The sequence below is a fragment of the Elephas maximus genome, chromosome 18 (genome assembly GCF_024166365.1).
Source record: "Elephas maximus indicus isolate mEleMax1 chromosome 18, mEleMax1 primary haplotype, whole genome shotgun sequence".
Classification (NCBI taxonomy): Eukaryota; Metazoa; Chordata; class Mammalia; order Proboscidea; family Elephantidae; genus Elephas; species Elephas maximus.
Window position 1 is genome coordinate 26021543 of NC_064836.1, and position 22425 is coordinate 26043967.

A 22425-nucleotide genomic window follows, 5' to 3' on the forward strand; every position below is an offset into this window, starting at 1 on the left:
AATTTTTGTCTGTTTTTAACTTTTTTCTCCCACCTGTATCTGACTGGCATTTATCCCAGTGGTAGTCAGCGTTTTAATAGAAACTTTTGTGTGTGTGTGTGTGTGTTTTTTTTTAAACTGTGTTTTCAAAGTGCTGTTATGTCAGTCCTTCTCATCGAGGGTTTCCCCTCATTTTCACTGACCCTCTACTTCACTGAGTGTGATATCCTTTTCGAGTGATTGGTCTCTCCTGATGATGTATCCAAAGTGAACGAGCTGAAAAGTCTCACCACTTCTCAGGAGCATTCTGGTTGTATTTCTGCTAAGACTGGTTTGTTTTTTTCTTCCCGTAGTCCATGATATACTCAATATTCTTCACCAACACCACAGTTGGAATGCATCAATTCTTCTTCTGTCTTCCTTTTTCATTGTCCAGGCTTCTCACGCATGTGAAGTGACTGAAAAGACCTTGGTTTGGGTAAAGGAGGCACTTAGTCACTTTTGTTTTTTTTAAAAGCTTTAATGATACCTTTTTCAGCAGATTTGCCCAGTGAAATACTTGTTTGATTTTTTGATGGATGCTTCCAATGGACGTTGATTCCTGATCTAAGTAGAATAAAATTGTTGACAAGTTCAGTTTTTTTTCTTCATTTATCTTGAGGTTATTTAGTGGTCCAGTTGTGAGGATTTGTGCTTCTTTACATAATACAGTTTCCCTTATTTTACCACCTGGTGAATGAGCTCTTCCAAGGGCACAGAGCAAAGGAACCATCAGAACCATTTTGGAAAGGATAGGTGCCTCCCAGCCCACTGGAGACAAGTCTCTCTTCATAGAACAAGGGTTCAGGTGTAAAGCCTGAGTAGTCTGAACTCTGTTATATTAAAGCACTATTTGTCTTTCATATAAACAATGAAATTGTTCATTATCCCATGAAATGGGCAGGATATGTATAAAATTGAGTCTCGTGCAAATTATGGCAATACTATGTAAAATCTTACATGACCTATCAGGTTGTTGATCCTGTCATACTAATGCCAAATTAACAACAAAAAAAACCCTCTAATTTCCCCCATATGTTTATAATACTAAATGTGCAAATATAAATAAATAAATAAATAAAAGAAAAAGACTCTTCTTACTCCTCTTAAACTAAGATCTTCATGATTTAAACATTGGCTTCAGTTTTGGTGTCAAATATTTGGAGAACATACGAATATTAACCACCATCCATCTGTCAGTTTGTCATACTGTGGTAGCTTGAGTAAGGAGCCTTGGTGGCTCAGTGGTTAGAGCATTTGGCTGCTAACCAAAAGGTTGGCTGTTTGAACCCACAAACTGCTCTTGGGAGAAAGATGTGGCAGTCTGCTTCCATAAAGATTTACAGCCTTGGAAACCCTATAGGATTGCTGAATTGGAATTGACTCAATGGCAGCAGGTTTTTGGTGGCTTGTATGATGCTGGAAACTATGCCACTGATATTTTAAATACCAGCAGGGTCACCCATGGTAGACAGGTTTCAGCAGAGCCTCCAGACTAAGACAGACCAGGAAGAAAGGCCTGGTGATCTACTTCTGAAAATTAGCCAATGCAGGCTTTATGGATCACAATAGAATATTGTCAAATTGTCCAATTCAAAAAATGAAAAAAATTAAGAATAACAAAAGAACTAGTAAAACAAATTGAGGGAAAAACAACAGCAGAAATTGATGGATTAGAAAGCATAAATGGTAGAATGGATAAATAAAATCAGGAATAAGAAAATGGATATGACCAAAGATATAAGTAAAACTTGTGTAAAATCCTATTCTTATAAATTATAAAATTGAATAAAATACAAGATTTGTAAAGAAAATATAGAAGATATAGAGGGAAAAAAATAACTAGAAAAAAATTTTACAGTTGTCTAAAATTCCCTGTCAAGAAAGATAGAAGACTTCTCCATTTTTTCATGATACCAATCCTGATCCTGAAAATCGAAGAAATGAAAAGGCCCAGAAAAATTAAATCACAGATCGATCTTCTTTATTATAGACGAAAAATTCTAAATGAAATAATAGCAATTTAATTCCAAAGTGTATTAAAAGATTAACAAGATCAAAAAGGATTTATTCTAAGAATGCAAGAGTGACTTAACAAGGAAATCTCCAGATAACTCCCTGCATTAGTCCAAAGAGAAGAGCCCAGAGCTGCTAACTTTATAATAGAGGCCGAAATGTATTTGACAATATTCAGCATCAAATACTTACTTTCTCAAGTTTTCTGCAGTGAAACCTGCAAAAGCTGGGACCTGTGTAAGGCAGAAACCTGTCAAAGAAGGAAAACACCAATATTTTCCACAAGCTAGAGAGCAATAGAAAAGTGGTGAGTGCACCCATCAAAGGGGAAGAACTTGAAAGACCTGGGAGAACAAGGCCATCCTGTTGAGTTCTGGTGCTCACAGGTTTCTCGTATGACCTAGGAACTACTGTTGTTTGTTGGTTGCTGTCGAGTCAGTTGTGACTCGTGGTGACCCCATGTGTGCAGGGTAAAACTTGGGTTTTCAAGGCTGTGACCTTTCGGCAGCAGATCCCCAGGTCTATCTTCCAAGGAGCCTCTGGGTTGGTTCAAACAGCCAACCTTTTGGTTAGGAGTTGAACGCCTAACCGTTTAGATGCCAACATTCCTTAAGGTGAGAAAGAACACTAGTTGCTTAGTTTTAAACCACCATCTTTAATGCTGAAACAGTTGATACATCTATAATTAACTCTGAAAAAAGGCAAGATGCCAGCTAGAGCCACTATTTTAAACAATTGCTCTAAAAGTTGTAGCCATGCAAAAATTTCTTAGAAGACAAATGATAATCTATAAAAATTGTAAAGATATTAGAAGTAGAAAGAAAATTACAAAACTTAACTGAAGAATGAAAAAGAAGACCTAAATAAAAGATGAGACAAACCATATTCTGGGATGAAAACATTATAAAGATGAAAATTATTCCTCTAAATAATTAATAGGTGCAACTGTTATTATTAGTGTTATTTTAGTCCCAGCAAGATTTTTGAAAATGGGGCAAAAAAAAAAAAAAAGTAAAAGTCTATCTGGGAGAATTAAACATCTGATAATTGGCCACCCAGCTTGAAAAACAGAAGACATGCATGTTGATTTTAGAAAATGCATGCGACACATAGATATGTAATACAATGTATTTCCATCACTCCTCTGTCAGCTTGTTGTACTGTGGTGGCTTGTGTGTTGTGATGATGCTGGAAGCTAGTCTACCTGTATTTCAGTCACCAGCAAGGTCACCCATAGTGGACAGGTTTCAGTGGAGCTTTCAGACTGACAGACTGAGAAGAAGGATCTGGTGATCTGTTTCTGAGAAAAACTTGGCCAGTGAACACCTTATGGATAACAGCAGAACATTGTCTAGTATAGGGCTGGAAGATGAGTCCCTTAGGTTGGAAGGCACTCAGAATACGACTGGGGAAGAGCTGCCTCCTCAGAGCAGAGTCAACCATAATGCCGTGGATGGAGTCAAGCTTTCGTGGCCTTCTTTTGCTGATGTGACATGACTCAAAATGTGAAGAAACAGCTGCAAATATCCATTAATAATCGGAACGTGCAATGTGTGAAATATAAATCAAGGAAAGTTGAAAGTTGTAAAAAATGAAATAGAACACTTGAAGATCAATATCCTAGGCATTAAAAAAAAAAAAATTAGTGAGCTGAAATGGACTGGTGTTGGCCGTTTTGAATCAAGCAATCACATGGTCTGTGCTGGGAATGGCGAATTGGAGAGAAACAGCATCACATTCACCATCAAAAAGAAAGTTTCACGATCTATCCTGAAATACAACGCTGTCAGTGACAGGATAATATCCATATGCCTACAAGAAAGGCCAGTTAACACGACTATTATTCAAACTTACACACCAACCACTAGGGCCACAGATGAAGAAACTAAAGGTTTTTGCCGACTTCTGCAGTCTGAGATTGATGGGACAGGCGCTCAAGGTGCATCGGTAATTACTGGTGATCGGAACGCAAAAGTTGGAAGCAAAGAAGAGAGATCGGTAGTTGGAAAATAGGACCTGGGTGATAAAAATGACACAGGAGATTGCATGATAGAGTTTTTCAAGACTAACTACTTATTTGTTGGAAATAACTTTTTTTTTAACAACATAAGCAGCAAATATATACATGGACCTTATTGAATAATATACACAGGAATCAAATCGACGACATCTGTGGAAAGAGACTATGGAAAAGCTCAATATCATCAGTCAGAACAGGGCCAGGGGCTGACTGTGGAACAGCCCATCAACTGCTCATATGCAAGTTCAAGTTAAAACTGAAGAAAATTAAAACAAGTCCTTGAGAGCTAAAGTACAACCTTGAGTATATCTCAAGAACAGATTTGATGCATTGAACACAAATGACTGAAGACCAGACGAGTTGTGGGATTACATTGGGTACATCATACATGAAGAAAGCCAAAAGTAATTAAAAAGACCAAACCAAAAAACCAAACCCAGTGCCGTCGAGTCGATTCTGACTCATAGCAACCCTATAGGACAGAGTAGAACCACCCCATAGGGTTTCCAAGGAGCACCTGGTGGATTCGAACTGCCGACCCTTTGGTTAGCAGCCGTAGCACTTAACCATTACACCACGAGGGTTTCCAATTAAAAAGACAGAAAAGAAAAGAAAAAAAAAGATAAAACAGATGTCAAAAGAGACTGAAAATTGCTCTTGAACGTAGAACAGCTAAAGCAACAGGAAGAAATGATTAAGTTAAAAGAGATTTCAAAAGGCGCCTCAAGAAGACAAAGTGTTATAATGAAACGAGCAAAGACCTGGACTTAGAAAACCAAAAGGGAAGAACACACTCAGCATTTCTCAAGCTGAAAGAACTGAAGAAAAAGTTCAAACCTTGAGTTGCAACACTGAAGGATTCTATGGGCAAAAAAATTGAATACTGCAGGAAGTATCAAAAGAAGATGGGTGGAATACACAGAGTATTCCAGCTAGAACAGCTAGAATGTTCCTTAGAAGCAAGTGTGACAAGACTTCATCTTACATACTTTGGACATGTCATCAGGAGGGACCAGTCCCTGGAAAAAGACATCATACATGGTAAAGTGGAGGGTCAGTGAAAAAGAGGAAGACCCTCAATAAGCTGGATTGACACAGCGGCTGCAACAGTGGGTTCGAGCATAGCAAAGACTGTGAAGATGGCACAGGGCTGGGCAGTGTTTCCTTTTGCTCTTCATAGGGTCGCTGTGAGTTGGAACTGGCTCAATGACACCTAACAATAACCACAATAACAGAAGTATGTGTGTCATAATATTGGTAAAAATGAAAAAAATTGAAACAATCTAGAAATACAGTAGAGGATTAGAGAAATATTACAGTACTGTTCACATATCAAGAATGATACGTGCATTTTTATCCCAATTAATGTGCACATATTCCAATCTTGCAAATATACACACATAAATTATGTATGCAGGTAAAGTATACATGCCCCTGAAATGTTGCTTTCATATTTATTATTTTTCATTTAAAGAAAAGGCTGAATAGTTGATGTCAGTCCGAATTGCAATATGTTTTTACGTTGTTGTTAGCTGCCCTTCACTTGGCCCCTGACTCAAGGCAACCTCAAGCACATGGAACAAAACACTATGAGGTCAAATCACTGTCCGGTCCTCCGCCATCCCCCTGATCAGTAGCAGATTGAACCTTGGTGATACATAGAGCTTTCATTGGCTGATTTTTGCAATGAAATCACCAGGCCTGTCTTGCTAGCCCATCTTAGTCCGGAAGCTCCCCTGAAACCTGTTCAGCATCACGACAACATGCCAGCCTCCACTGACAGAGGGGTGGTGGGTATACATGAGGTGCATTGGTTAAGAACTGAACCTGTGTCTCCCAAATGGAAGTGAGAATTCTACCGCTGAAACACAGCTGCCCCCGTATCGCCATATGGGCTCTCTCTAAACTGTGTGTTTTTAAATAACTATTATTTTGTTCTTTGTGCTTTTCTGCATTTCCCACATTTTCTAGAAAGACTATGCTATAAATCAGAAAATAATTATGTATGATATAATGAATAATGCCAGTATACTGTGTAATATTTACGGCAATAGTTTTCATCCTTTTTTTTTTTTTTGGATCATATAAATGTTTGAAAATCTTATAAAACCTCAGTGCTTTCCCCCTCCCCCCCAAATTGCATTATATGTAAGTAAACACCAAAATCTGTTAAAAAAAATTAAAGGCCTTATAGACCCATTGACACCAACTCAGGGACTCTAGGTGAAGAACAAGCTGTGTACAAATTTCCAAGCAAATCCCCCATTTGTTATCTCAATAGAGCTTCGTCAGGATTTACAGGTAGGAATACTAGTGTTGCCATTTAAAAGCTGAGTGAAGCGCTCCGAGAGGTTGAGGGCCCACTGTGGACAGAAACCACACAGTGGGAGGTCCTCTCACCTTAGCTCTGTGTGTTCCACATCTCCGTATGGCGTGGTTTGTTATACACAGAGCACACTGTTAGTCACAGCAACGGACTCAAACATACCAACGATCATGAAGACTGCGTAAGACTAGGCAACATTTCCTTCTGTTATACAAAAGGTCACCATGAGAGGGTGCCGACTCAAGGCCAACTGACCACAACTTTCATTTCTGGCGTGTGGTCCCTTCAATGTGGAGGGGCGTTAATTGAAGTGAATTCAGTGTAAATATCCAGCGTTGACATGGGGTACATTTAGAGCTCCAAGTGGGCTAAGGTGTGAAGTGGTGAACACGTAGGCCTGAAAACAGATGGTTGTTTAATCTCCAACTCAGCCACTTGGCTTGAAAATGGTAACAGTGGTGATTATCAGCAAGGTTTCAAGCCAGACAATTGAGTCACTGAGTTTAGCAGTCACCTGGGAGAACAGCACAAGACTGCTGAGCTGCTTTTAAGCCAAAACACTAGGCAACCCTTATAGAGGCAAATACCCACACTGTTGCTTCTGCAAATACTGACAGGGGTTGGGTAACCAAGATCTGGCTTCTTTCTTGTCATCTCTTATGACAATTCACGCAATTACGGGTAGAGTTTCCCCCGCATGATTCATCATGAAATTGAACAGCACCCACCACTCTACCAGCGAAGACTCAGGTGCAGAACAGAGAGGGCTGCTCTGACTGTGACTGGGTTTTGACCTGACCATCTCAAAGTTTCCACAATATCATGCATTAAAATCAACAAAGAGCCTTATCTTGTGATCTACTTAACAAAAGAACAATGTGCTATATTTAATGTTGTCCGTCCAGACAGGTTTCTCTTTCAAAATAATTTCACAGAAGCTAATGGAAAATTCTGCTTTACTGTAAGCTGATGGGTTCCTTCCAGCTCCGCTGTCCAGTGAGAGAATTTCCAAACTTCGATTTTTCAGTTGACACGTGACTCCAGGGAACACAGGGAAACCACCCAGCTTCTTTGGTGGTTTCCTGTAGTCCTGGCTATTTTCCATGGGAGCAAGTTAAACGCCTTGGAATAAACAGACGGATGAAAGAAAGAGAAGAGAAAGAGAGGAGAGAGAGGTGGAGGACATGAGAGAAGAGAAGAGAAAGTCTGAAAGGGAGAAAAGGGAAAAGTGAAAAAGACAGCAAGCGTGAGATTCCAAAGGACGTTCTGCAGCCATCTGTAACAGGCGGTGATATCCGTCTTGGACCACACTAAACCCATTCTCTTTATGGTGAGACTAAGATTATACACCACTGTGGATATTTCAGTTTCAGAAGTGTGATGAGATCCGATAGCGACACCACATTAAACACATCTCCTATTGATTCTTTCTGACCTTGCAAACCGAGCCTCAGGGTTAAGTACCTTTTACTTCAGCCTGGCTGATGGGACCACAGATGCTGACTGTAGCCTAGATATCCTCGGAGCTCAGCGATAGGGTAAGTGGGTGGCTGAGGGAGTGTTCACCCACTCTGCCCTCAAATACAGCTTGAGGACAAATGTGCGGACCCGTCTGAATCCTGGAGAAATTAAATCAAGTCTCAGTTCCTCTCCCCACTGCCTAACTAGACACAAATATGTGTGTGGCTCAATGAAAACAACCGGCCAGCTGCTTTAGAACCAATTCCCACTCATGGGGACCCCATGTGTATCCAAGAAGGACTGTGCCCCACAGGGTGTGACCTTTAAGAGGGAACTCTGGTTGTGTAGTGGCTAAGAGCTATGGCTGTTAACCAAAAGGTTGGCAGTTCAAATGCCCCTATGGGACAGTTCTACTCTGAGTCAGAGTCGAGTCAACAGCAACTTTTTTTTTTTTTTTTTGACCTTTCAGAAGTAAATCTACTTCCGAAAGTAGGTCTTTCTTCCAAGGCCTCTCTGGGTGGATTTGAACTGCCAGCCTTTCGGTTAGTAGCCGAGTCCGTGAACTGTTTGTGCTACCCAGGGATGCCTCATTTAAAGCAAGGAGTGGTTATAGAACAAGAACGTAATACGTAGTGTGGAGGGCTGATGTTGTCTCTTTTACAAAGCATGTTTTCTGTAAATTATGGTGATGTCTCAGATAAAAATAATCTAAAATGCACTGTTATTTCATCTACTCACCTGGAGCATCTGCTTTAGCGCCTTTGTCCTTGTGACACTGTTCTCCCTCCATGGTTGATGACAGGCATGGGGCAGACGGGCACAGAGACACTTGTCATGTCTTGAAGTATGTGATGCCGCCTTCATTTCCCACAGTCCAGGGGAGCTGAGCCAGAGTTCAGGGAGGGACTTCACATGCTGAGGGTGAAAGGGAGCAGCTGCTGAAGTCGGTCACCATGGGATGAACCCCTCATTTGCTGGCTGCGTGACCTCAGGCTAGGGCTTCTGATGCTCTGTTTTCTCATCTGGAAAATGGGTTGATAATATCTATGATAAGAATTAGCAGTTAAAATGTGTGCACATTATGTATTCTGAGGGGACGAGGTGCTGGAGTTCTAGAAGGTGCGAACGGTTAAGTGCTCGCTGCTAACCGAAGGGCTGAGGTTTGAGTTCACCCAGAGGGGCCTCAGAAGAAAGGTTATGAAAAACCAGCCACACAAACCCTGTGGAGCACAGTTCTACCGGGCACGTGGGGTTACAATGAGTCATTGTCAACAAAATGGCAACTGCTTTTGGATTTTCACAAGGTGGCTATGTTTTTTGTTTTTTGGATTTTTTTGCCATCATTATAGTTGCTGATATTATAATTATTTTAATTTTCATCTGCTACTCTGGATGGTTCCCCGATTTGTGGAGTGCAACCTGAAGTAGCAGTGAGGGCAGAATTCACTTCAGAGGTGGGAGGAGACTGCTGCCCAGGCCGTGGGATCTGAAGGCTGCTAGAAGTTCCTCTAGTATCTCCTCCCTCTTCTGGCTTCTCCTGGTGCTCAGAACCCCCATCCCCCCGTCGTTTAGACTGGCTCAGCAGCTGCCTGTTGCATGCCGGGATGGCCGTCACCACCAGATGGTAAAACGGGAGAGAGCAGGGAACACATGAGTCTCGTACGAGCAGCTTACGAGGTACCTAGCTTATGCAATGAGTGAGTGAATGAATGTGTGAGTGAACGATGGCCAGAGTTACCTTCATCATCACTTTATCTCCCCAAAAAGCTTAGTCTAAGACAATGAGCAGAAAATGATCTGAGTGGAAAGAGTTGCAGTGGGATTAATGGTTGAACTCATAAAGAGCTTGGCCCACAAAGAGCAGGTAAGTAGATGGGGGTGTGGGAAGAGGACAGACAGATGTCTAGGACGTGGGGGACCTCCTGGTCAGGCCCTTTGGAAGGTGCTCAGGCCAGCCATGAAGGCGACTGAGACAAGGATAGGACCAGAAGGAAAGAGGAGGCAGGGGAGAGATCTCAAGGTCAAGGTGCTAGCAGCTGGCAGCTTGGATCTGCAAAGGGTGGTGTGTGCGGTGCTGATGGACAATGCATGTGTTATAGGAGTGAAGTGTGTGTGGGCCCACATGTTTACATGCCTGTGGGACAGGTGTGAGGCACACACGTGGTGCAGACAGACACTGTGTGTGTTGTCTGATGGTGTGTGTGTCTGCATGCATGTACGTGTGTGGTGCAGATGGACACTGCATATGTTGTCTGATGGTGTGTGTGCCTGCATGCATGCATGTGTGTGGTGCAGACACTGTATATGTTGTCTGTGTGTCTGCATGCATGTATGCGTGTGGTGCAGATGGACACTCTGTATGTTGTCTGATGGTGTGTGTCTCCATACACGTACATACATGTGTGGTGCACACGGACACTGGGTATGTTGTCTGATGGTGTGTGTGTCTGCATGCATGTATGTGTGTGGAACAGGCATGGTGTGTGTGTGTTGTATGTGCGGTGCAGGTTGTCAGCACATAGTGTGTGGTATGTGTTTGTGTGAGTTCATGTTTGCACATGTATGTAGGATAGGTTGTGAGGTTCACGTGTGTGGTGCAAGTATGAGGTGTGCGTGTGATGAGGTGGGTAGTACGTGTGTTGTGCATGTGGGGTGTGTGTGCACACGTGTGTATGTGGAACAGGTATGTGTATATGATGTGTGTGCATGTCTGCACATGGAGTGGATGTGTGCATACTATACAGGTGTGTGGTGCGTGTTGTAGCTCAGGTGTATGTGTGTGTACATCTGAGTGTGTGGTGAACCATGTGGTGTCTGTATGCATAATGCCAGTGTGTATTACCTGTGAGTGATATGCATGTTCAGGGTGTTTCTGGGCTGCGTGTGTGTGTGTGCACGTGTGTGCGTGTGGTGGGTGTATATATGGCATCTGCGTGAGGTGCACAGGTGTGCTACTGGGGTATGGTGTGCATGCATGGTGCAGAGCAGCTAGGCGTGTAGATGTGTGTGTATGCTTATCTTCCTGCATGCCAGACACCGCGTTTGAGTTTCAAGCATTGTGCACAGATATCAAGGGCAAGTGGTTCTCAGGTGAGGTTTTCCCATCAGCCACATCAGCATCACCTGGAAACTTGATAAAAATGCAAATTCTCAGGCCAATCTGAGATTCTGGGGGTAGGCCCCCAGTCTGGGATGTCATGAGCCCCCCACTGGCCTCTGACTCCCAGCAAATCTGAGCACCATTGCTGCATGCTGTGTTCCCTCTGCCTCGAGCTTTCTCTTCACCACCAGAGACAGCGTGTTTTCCTTCTCTGATCCTCCTAGTGGTGAGGTCCTGGCCATTATTCCCAGCCTGAGAGAAGGCTGGAAGTGGGCGAGCTAGAAATCAGATGCTCTGTGCTAGTGGTCTGCTTGACTGTATCATCTTTCCTTTAAAATGGAACATCCATCACTTGCAAACTGTAGAACACTACATTTTTGCTTAATTGGATGATAATGGAAATTGTTTCCAGATAGCTCTTGGACTTAGAAGGTAGTCGATCTCTTTATCCGTAAGAATTTCCCCAGTAAATAATTGTTTCTAGGAGTTTGAGTTCAATCATGAGGCAGGGAATATTTTGTTCACTTGAGGATTACATAAGTGTGTCTGTGTGTGATTGCCTGATTGTAGGGCAAATTCACCAAGATGGAGAATTCCTAGTGGGGTCTGGGGTCTGCCCACCTGAGGCTTGATTCTGCCATGTGATATTGGGCCAGTCTGAACCTCAATGTCCTTCACCTCCCTTGGACTTGATTCCAGCTCATGGTGACCCCATGTATGGCAGAGTAGAACTGTGATCCATAGGGTTTTCAATGGCTGGTTTTTCAGAAGTAGATTGCCAGACCTTTCTTTCAAGGTAGGTACCTCTAGGTGAACTCAGAGCTCCAACTGTTTGGTTAGCAGTCGAGCGTGTTAATTGTTGGCACACCCAGGGACTCTGCAGGACTTAGCTAACGGTGTGCAGCACAAGGCCTCTTATTCTGTGAGATAAACGTTTCTCTAGTATTTTCTGCAGCAGTGTAGAACCCACAGGCCCAGGGCAATAGCGAGACTCTAAATCCAGCTCTGCTGCTGACTGGGAAAATCACTTTGTATCTGACACCCTGGTTCTTCATTGTGAGTCTGGTTTGTAGTGAGGATTATGTTGTTGTTTGTTGTTAGGTGCCCTTGAGTTGATTTCAACTCATAGTGACCCCATGCACAACAGAAGGAAACACTGCCTGGTCCTGTGCCATCCTCGCAGTCATTGCTATTTTTGAGCCCATTGTTGCAGCCACTGTGTCAACCCAACCCATCTTATTGAGGGCCTTCCTCTTTTTCACTGACCCTCTACTTTACCAAGCATGATGTCCTTCTCCAGGGACTGGTCCCTCTTAATAACATGTCCGAAGTACATGAGACAAAGTCTCCCCATCCTTGCTTCTAAGGAGCATTCTGGCTGTACTTCTTTCTAATCCCATTGTGTGTGGAGTCACCATGAGTCAGGGGCCAACTGGACAGCAACAAACAACAACAATGAAATGATGGATCTAGGCAATGACCCTCAGTGTTGCTGAAAACAAACCAATTCACTGCCATCGAGTCAATTCTGACTCAGCGTGACCCTTTAGAACAGAGTAGAACTGCCCCATGGGGTTTCCAAGGCTGTAATCTTTACGGAAGCAGACTGCCACATCTTTCTTCTGCAGAGCAGCTGGTGGGTTGGAATGGCTGACCTTCATTTAGCAGCTGAGTGCTTTAACCATTATGCCACTAGGTAAAACCCGAGGTGAAAACTGAGGTTGGAAGCCTTGTAATGAATGGACAGAGCTGGTGTCGCCAACCCCTCATGATTAATCACATCATAAACAGAGTGGTGACCAGACATCACATGCTTCCCAATACACAAGGTAGGCAGAACACAGGTGCTCCTATGTATTATCTGACCCAGACCTACACTGAATCTAGTCCATCCTCCACATCTAGCTTTCAGGTTACAGGGAATACTGGAGGCAAAGAAATTTACTAAAAACCACCACGGGATGCAATCAACAACATCCAGAGTGTAAAAACATTACAGGAAAAGTGACCTCGGTTTTTCAACAAATAAATTGCAAGAATTAAAAAGGGGAAGGAAAGTATATAGGTAACCAGGGTTAGGCAGATTCCCAGATGCAAGATTTCCAGACTTAATGGTAGAATCAACCTTTGGAGATGTGTGAAATTTTCCATAATAAGAAAAAAATTTCAACTGATTGGATGATGATTTGTTTTTGTATTTGGACATTTCTGTGGACCCTTTAGTAGCTGGGGGTAGGGATGCCTCTTTGCAGACCTATTTTTGGAATATGGGTTGAAATGTACGTGTACATTAGACTCTAAAGGAGTGCGTTTAGGATAGATCTGTGTTCCTCAAGTTTTAAAAAGCAAAGATGCTACTTGGATGAGTCAGGTGAGTCTGACCTAAGCCATAGTCTTCTCAAGAGCCTCATGTGCATGGAAAAGTTGGACAATGAAAGAGGAAGTCAGAAGAAGAATTGATGTGTTAGAACTGCAGAGTTGTCGAACAATATTGAATATATACCATGGACTGTCAGAAAAGTGAAAAAATCAGCCTTAGAAAAAAGTTCAAACAGAATGTTTCTTAGAAGCGAGGATGGTAAGACTTCGACTCGTTTACTTTTGACCCTTCATTAGGAAAGACCAGTAGCTAGAAATGGACATTATAGCTTCACGGCTGGTAAAGGGGAGGCCGGCAAAGGTGAGGAAGATGCTTGGTAAGATGGATTGTCACAGTGGCCAAAACAATGGACTAAAACACACCAACAACCATGAAGATGGCACAGGACCAGGCAGTGTTTGGCTCTGTTGTCATAAGGTCATTATGAGTTGGAACTGACTTGACAGCAACTAACAACAACAATAACATTTACATTCCTACTGTATAAAATTACGTAGTTTTCCTTACATCCTCCACCAATTTAAAAGCTCTTGAGGGGCAAGGACTAAATAAATTGCTTTCCTTCTTTTAAAACTGCTTGGAAAGCCATGGGCTGATTAGCTGATTTGGGTTGATGGATATAAGGCTGGCAGTGTTGTGCTTATGCCAAACCGAGAAGCAGGGGGAACCCAAGTCCATCGTGGCTCCACCCCTCTGGGTGGTCCCCTCCTCACCCTCTTTCATATCCTCTTTGCATTATCAAAACCTTCTGCTGGGAAAGATGGCACACGAACCTTCTGAGTGGGATTGTTAGTGCTCTCTCTCACAGGTAGTTGTTTAATGATTGTGATCAATAATTGTGAGATGAATGGCTTTTGTGCTCTGTTATGGAGATTACAGGGAACAAGAGGAGGTACGAGGTTTGGGGCTGGGATTTACCTTGCATCCTCTGGCACCAGCTCCTCCCACTGCTCCTGAGGCAGAGCTCAGGCCAAGTCAAAAGTGCGGAAAGTCAGAGACTCACCCTGGCTCCTGGGAATGGGACAATCGTGTGTGGCTGTCTAGTTTTTTCTTCCTATGAGTGGCTGCTAATTCCTCCATGCTTTTTCAGATGTTTCCTAGATCTCTGTCATTTTCAGCTGCTGCCAAGTCAGCTCTGATTCATGGTGGCCCCATATACAACAGAACAAAACATCGCCTCATCCTGCACCATCTTCACCATCATTGGTAGGCTGCAGTCCAGTCAGACAATATTCTGTTCTGACCTATAGGGTTTTCATTTGCTAAATTTTGGAAGTAGACTACTGGGCCTTTCTTCCTAGTCTTAGTCTAGAAGCTCTGCTGAAACCTGTCCACCAGGGGCGTCCCTGTTGGTATTTGAAACATTGACAGTATCACTTCTAATGTCATAGCAACACATATGCTGTCACATGACACGCTGACAGATGGGTGAGGATTTTCATGGGTACATCCAGGCTGTCAGTAGGGAACAGCTCCAAGTCTGTGATCTAAAATAAAATCACTCTTATTAAATTGTAAAACATATAAAATAACTTGAACATATTTTACAACTCTGTATAATTCACCTGGTGATTAGGAGCAGACAAGGCCCTTGGACAAGGCTCTCACAATATCGTGGAATCCCTGGGAAGTGCAAACACTCGTCTGGTAACCAAAAGATTGGAGATTCAAATCCATCCAGAGATGCCTTGGAAGAAAACCCTGGAGACCTCTTCCGGAAAATCCGCCATTGAAAACCCTATGGAGCACAGTTCTATTTTGACACACTTGGGGTCACCATGAGTTGGAGTCAACAGCAACTGTTCCCACCCCTCCCGCCCAATGTTGTAGGAAAAGCTTTTCTTGGTAAATTGCTTTGAAGATACAATTGACCAAACTAAGACAACATTGAGGTTTCAATGTGACTTCATGCATTTTTTCCCCATATTTGCCACTCCGCAAAAAAGCTCCCAAACTGCCCTTGTCGGAGCGTGCGGTGCTCCAGGGAGATCAGAGCTGACACTGGCTTATAACAGCTGGCTCCAAGAACGCTGGCCGCCTGCTACCACCAACACGGCTTCTCTGCACTCGGTGCCGCATGCTCCTTGTAGACGGATTGGTGCAAGTATGTTATTATCATCATCCTGCTTTCTTTCAGAACTTTGGGAACAAATTAGGTACATGGTTTTCCCACCCACAGCCCTCAGTAGTCATCCTTTTGCTGCCTGTTTTTATTTTCAGAGGCTGCCGGAAGACATAAAAGGTGGGTTCTTACATTTGATATGAATAAGTGGCTGGGAGAGATGCATAAACGTTGGCTGTAGGGCGGTAACCACCTTGTTCTCTGCCAGGTTTTATTTCTGTTGTTGTAATAGAGACGACTATTAGTCGTCCACGGTGCCAGTGAGTGCAGGATGTTGCATAGAAACTGAAGACTTGGTCTTCCCAGACTTTTTTTTTTGACTGTTAAATATTCTGTTTTGTTCTGAAGATCAGGATCAGCTGATTGCATTATCACTGTACTTCTTAATACAAAAATAAACATCAAAAGAAAGAAACGTGGCTTCACATGACAGTGGGCTACCGTAACAAATTACCACAAAGTGGGTGTCTTAAAACAACAGAATTTATTTCCTCAGTTCTGAGGCCAGAAGTTGGGAATCACTTGTTGGCAGGTCTCTCTGAAGCCCTTGGGGAAGATCCGGCCTTGTCTCTCTGGCTTCTGGTAGCCCTAGGCACTCATTCCGTGGTTTGTGGCAGGGGAACTCTAACCCTTGCCTCTGTCTTTACCTGGCTGTCTTGCCTCTGTCTGTCTCTGTGTCTCTTCTTTTTTTATAAAGACACCACACCACGCAGACTGGATTAAGACCCGCCTTCTCCAGTCATCTTAATTCAACCACTTGCCTCTGTCTTTACCTGGCTGTCTTCCATCTGTCTGTATTTGTGTCTCTTGTCTCTTCTTTTTTTATAAAGACAACACGCAGACTGGATTAAGACCCACCTTTTCCATTCCAGTTGTCTTAATTCAACCACTTGCATCCACAATAACCCTGTGTTCAACCCAGGTCACATTCACAGGCACCAAGAACTCAACCAGGTGCCCTGGAGTGGATTCCAACCCACGCCACCCCATGTGCGTCAGCACAGAAAGTGCTCCACGGGTTTTCAACTGTTAATTTTGAGACGTAGATCACCAGCCTTTTCTTCAGAGGCGCCTCACCCAGGGACTCCACCTGAAATTAGGATTCAAGCATATTTTTTTGGAGGACACAGTTCAGCCCATCACAGACAGCTTTTCCAGTTTTTCTCCATTTTATTTTATTGATCTTTTAATATGTGCTTGAATTCTTTCTCTTTCTATGAATTTGCTGCTTCTTTTCCTTTGATTATTTGCCCTACTCATATATTATCTGTGTTCTCATCTGAGTGAATGTATTGGGCCTTAGAGATTTTCGTGTATTTGTTTTTATATTTTCTTAGAAGGTTAAAGCTAGTTTTTGAACTGTATACAATTTTCTACATTTTATTAATTTCAGTTTTTTTACTGGTACAAGTCATTTTAGAATTATATACTTCAAAATATTGGAAAATAACTATTTGGATGTTAGACTCTTAGCTCACTCATTACCGATAACGGGCAAGTTGGCCTCGTGCTTACCGATGTGTTCATACAATGCTATGAGCTGCAGAGAGATGCACAGGAAGCCGCAACTGTAGCTGATGCTTCGCAGGATGGAGGTTTTTTAAAGAGAAATCAGAATTATAGTGAAACCCAAGAGAGCTGGAACTCAGCAGGACTGCCTTCTTTATCAGGGCCTCACAAGTTTTCACCCTTTGACAGGGTGCAGTCTTACCACTTTTCTGTCACTCTCTGTTAGTGGAAAATATTTGAGTTTTCCTTCTCTGATATGTTTCTGCCTTACACAGTTTCCAGCTTTTGCAGGTTCTACTGAATTAGAAATATAGGGAGACTGGAAATTTGATTATCACTTGAGTGACGGGGTGTCATGGGTTGAATTATGTCCCCCCAAAACTGTGTGTATCAGATTGGTTAGGCTGTGATTCCCAGTATTGTGTGCTTGCGCTCCATTTTGTGATTGTAATTTTATGTTGAGAGGATTAGGGTGGGATTGTAACACCACCCTCACTCAGGTCACCTCCCTGATCCCAGGTAAAGGGAATTTCCCTGGGGTGTGGCCTGCACCACCTTTTATCTCTCAAGAGATAAAAGGAAAGGGAAGCGAGCAGAGTGGGGGACCTCATACCACCAAGAAAGAAGCACCATGAGCAGAGTGTGCTTCCTTTAGACTCAGGGTTCCTGCACAGAAAAACTCCTGGTCCAGGGGAAGACTGAGGACAAGGACCTTCTTCCAGAGCCGACAGAGAGAGAAAGCCTTCCCCTGGAGCTGACGCCCTGAATTTGGACTTTTAGCCAACTTTACTGTGAGAAAATAAACTTCTCTTTGTTAAAACCATCCACTTGTGGTACTCCTGTTATAGCAGCACCAGATGACTGAGGTACTGGGTAAAATGAGCTTGCTCTTGCAATGTGGGGAGAGGCAGCAGGGTGCCATGGGGCCAACATTTGCAGGATGTGCAACCTGGGGCCAGCAGCTTGACCTCTCTGGGCCTCAGTTTCTTCATCAGTAAAATGGGGACAATCACAGCACCCACCCATAGGTGGTTATGGCTATTATCTGAGTCAATATTTAATCATCTGTCTACACCTGGAACATGGTGAGTGCCGCTGAAGCGTTTGTTGAATAAATTAAAATAAAATGATATATTTCAGAAATGGCACGCCTGGTCAGTCATAAACCTTAATTGCTCTGTGCTTAAGAAACAAGACAAAAAACAAACAAACAAAAGAATTACCTTTTTACATAGGCAAAATAGTAATCAAAACTTCCCGGTTATTAGACTGTAAGACCAAACATATTCTAGAAATCATTCAGCCTCCTCATAAAGGAGCCGGCGGTGGTGGTCGGTGGTGGTGGTCAGTGGTGGTGGTTGTGGGGGGACCTCCCAGAGATGCTGTTGATTTATCGCCCAAGCCTTGAGCAGAGGGAAGATTTAATGGGGGGACTCAGGGCTTAGAAATTCAGACTGAGGAGGGCCTGAGTGAGTTACAAACCATCCTGTCTGGTTGGAAAGAGCTTTCATCTCACAGGAAGCAGGGCTGTTCTAAATTAGCACTTAACTGCCTGGGTCCTGCTAAGATGAGACCATAGATTAGCTACAGTCTCAGGCACGTGTGAGAAATGAGACATGCTTGAAGTACAAAAAGGAAAAAGAATGTAAGAAAAGAAAAAGAACAAAGAAATACAAATCAGTAAGGAAGGAAAAGGTTATTGTTTTATTAATGAAGTTCATCAGAGTCAATTAGGGAAGCCTTCATTCAGAAGGATTATTTTTGCCTTTAAAAAATATTTTTTAGAACATGGAGGCAAAGGAAAATGACCCTTGGCTTCGTTGGCTTTCTCGGGTTAAGACGTTTCTTCTATTTATTTGCAGTCGATGTAGGAGTTGACTATCGAAAGAAGGCAAAGGAGAAATTAAAAACCATTCAGTCTGGATATCATTTCAGATAAACAGTAGTTTAGGAGTAAACCAGAGAGGTATTAGTGATGGTTTATCGTCTAGTACAATTTTGAGACCACAGAAACATAAATTAGATGGTTCCCAGGAACAGAGCCTGCAGTCACAGCCCAGAAAAAAAGCCGAAAACGACACCGTGTAAAGGTGGTGGGCTTAGTGGCAATATTTAAACCCATAGGAGTAAGAGATACTGAAAGGGAGGGTGGATTAGATTATCATCTTTGATTCTGAAGAAAATGATTAATTTAAAAGTAACAATATTAGGATTAGTAATTTTCACATCACTTTGATGCCTAAGGTGCTCCTTACCCAAGCCCTGGCACTGTCAATCACCTCATATGCATGTGAATGCTGGACAACGAAAAAGGAAGCTTGAAGAATAATTGATGCATTTGAATTGTGATGTTGGTGAAGAATATAGAATATACGGTGGACTGCCAGCAGAAGGAACAAATCAGTTTTGGAGGAAGTACAGCAGTCCTTGGGTGGCACAAAGTTAAAGCGCTCTACTACCAGCCGAAAGGGAGGCCACTGGAACCCAACCAGAGGCACCTCAGAAGACAGGCCTGGTGACCTGCTTCTGAAAGGTCACAGCCTTGAAAACCCCAGGGAGCCCAGCTCCACTCTGTACACGTGAGGTCCCAACAAGTCAGAATGGACTGGACAGCAACTGACAACAACGTGGCCAGAATGCTCCACAGAAGCCAGGATGGCTAGATTGCTTACTTGGGATATGACATTAGGAAAATCAATCACTAGAAAAGGGTGTTACGTTGGGTCAAGAAGAGGCCAGGAAGCTCTCCGGGAGACGGCTACAACAATGAGCCCAGGTACGTGAGTGACCCTGAGGACAGCGGCACCAGCTGCGTTTCCTTCTGTTACATGTAAGGCTGCCGTGCGTCGGAGGCGCCTTGACAGCGACTAACAGCACTTTTCAAGTTCTTTAAGAAAATCATTATTTAGGTTACTAAGGTCTTGGGTTATTTCTTATAAAAGTTTTGACTGTTTATGTAACTAAAAATTCCTTTCAAGACTTAGAAATTTCCAGTAGTCCCCCCCCGCCGCGGTTTATTAAATGGAAAATTCCACAAATAAACAATTAATGAGTTTTAAATTGCACGCCGTTCTGAGCAGCGTGATGAAATCTTGAGCCGTCCCACTCCGTCCCGCCCTGCACGTGAATCACCCTTTTGTCCAGTATGTCCACGCCGTGAGTCACCTAGCAGCCCTCTGGGTTATCAGATGCGCTGTCGGGATAGCAGCCTGCTTGGGTTCAAGTAAGGCTTATCTGACTTAATAATGGCCCCAAAGCTCAAGAGTAGGGATGCTGGCAGTTCAAATACGCCAAAGAGAAGCCTTAAAGTGCTTCCTTTAAGTGAAAGAGTGAAAGTTCTCGACTTAATGCTGGGCTGAGTTTGCAAAGATCACACCCACTCTTGCTGTGGTAAGCTGCTGTTATAATCGCTGGGTTTATTATTGGTTGCTGTTGTTAACCTCTTACTGTGCCTGATTCAGAAATTAAACATTATCACAGGTATGTATGTAGAGGAAAAAACGCGCTGTATCTAGGGTTCAGGACTATCCGCTGTTTGGGCACCTACTAGGGGTGTTGGTACGTGTCCCCCGTAGATGAGGGGACTGCTGTAGACACTGACATGGCTGTCGTTTGGTGTACCTTTATCTTCTGTTCAGTCCACTTAAACCAGGTGGAAGCAGTACACTTTTTTTTTTTTAATCTAGAGACTTGCAATAGTGTTACCAGATAATACACAGGGCACGTGGTTAAATCTGCATTTCAGATAAGCAACAAAAATATTTTTAGTGTAAGTATGCCCGAATATTGCATGGGACATACCAAAAATGACAAATTGTTTCTGTGAAATTTAAATTTAACTGGATGCTCTATATTTTTATTTACTGAATCTGGCAACTCTATTCCAGAAAACTCAGTGGGATTGTCAGCTGCTTTCCTTTCCTTTGCTCCTGTCTCCTCTCCGAATTCAGTGTTTTGGTCGCTTGATCACTTTGCGGTCACTTCATTTAGCTTACTGTTGTGTTAGCCCCTTGGATCCTCTTTGTCTGGGCACACCTGTTTATCCCAGTGCTTCTCACACTTCAGTGTGCTTGCATGTCAGTCAGGGATCTTTTTAAAACGCAGATCCTGATTCCCTAGTCTGGCTGGGCCCTGGGATTCTGCATTTTAACAACTCCTTGGTGATGTCGATGCCGACGCCCCTGACGTCACAGTTTTGAGTAAAGTGTTTAGATGCACGTTCCCGTTTTCAACCACAATAAAACTACCCTTAAAATGTTTTTGGTTTTTTTTTTTTTCACATTTACTCCTTCAGTTTTTGAAGATTTTTTATCCTGCTGTTTTCGTAGCCAGAGGAAATGCTAAACATTGTGCGTCTTGTTAATGGAAGAAAACTATATTAGGTTGTGAGAAAGTTCTGGAAAAACACATGTGCTTTATTCCAGGAATTGGTCATTTCATATTTCTGGAAAGATCTGAGGCGTCATTAGAAAAATCACATGACCGTGCTTGGTTAACAGGCCATCCCAGGAGCCAAGCTCTAAAACGCGTCCATTACAAAGCACTAAAGCCCTGCTCAGAGTGATGTTTCTTAAAACAGTGAACTCTGAAATGATTTCAACATCTGCGTATACAGGCTCAAGAAGTCCTTTTAAAAAGTAAATCCCAGATTAATAGCTGAAGGTGTTTGTTGCCAGGTAGGTGTTTTGAGCTTAGACTGACAAACGCAAGTGAAGGAAGGAGTAATGGTTTTCAATCCGGAGAGCCCTTATTCTCACCAGTGCTCAGGTCTAGCTCCCATCACCTGGTGACCAAGCACCAGGAGCCTTGCCTCCGCCACAGGGAAAGAGCGTGGGCTTAACTCACCCCAGTGCTGGGAGCATCCTGTCTGCCGTTACCCCCAATGATGACTGTGCCCAGGGGAGGTGGCAACAGATGTGTTGGCAGGATGCTCGTCTGCTTCTTCCCAGGGTGTCTGTCTGCTGAGGTTTCTGTGTCAGGACACAGGCAGACAGGGAGGCGGAGGAAGCTGGCCAGAGGAGCTGGGGCCAGGAAGGACTTGTCTGGCAGAAGCTGAACTATTTAAACTTTTGCTGTCGGAGGGAATTTTAAGAAACGAAGTCTGTGAATGGATGAGTTGGAAATGTGTTTCCTTTGAGAGGACTGAATGCCACGTAATTAGAGACATTTTGGGCAGGGGGGTTAGGTGGTCTGAAGTCCACCCTTCTCCATTTTGGGAATCTGCTAAGGTCTCAGGAAAAGTGAGGGTCTTCTCTTTTATCCTTTGGAAAGCACAGAAATCCACAGGACAGGAAAAAAACATGCAAACGGGATGGTTAATAAATCATCTTCAAACCTAGATAAATGTATTATCGGTGATCATTTCCTGATTTGGGTAATAGTGTCGAGGTTAGGTAAGAGAATAGCCTTATTGGGAAATACACTCTGAGGAATTCAGTAAAGACGCGTCTTGTCTGCAACTTACTCTCGTGAC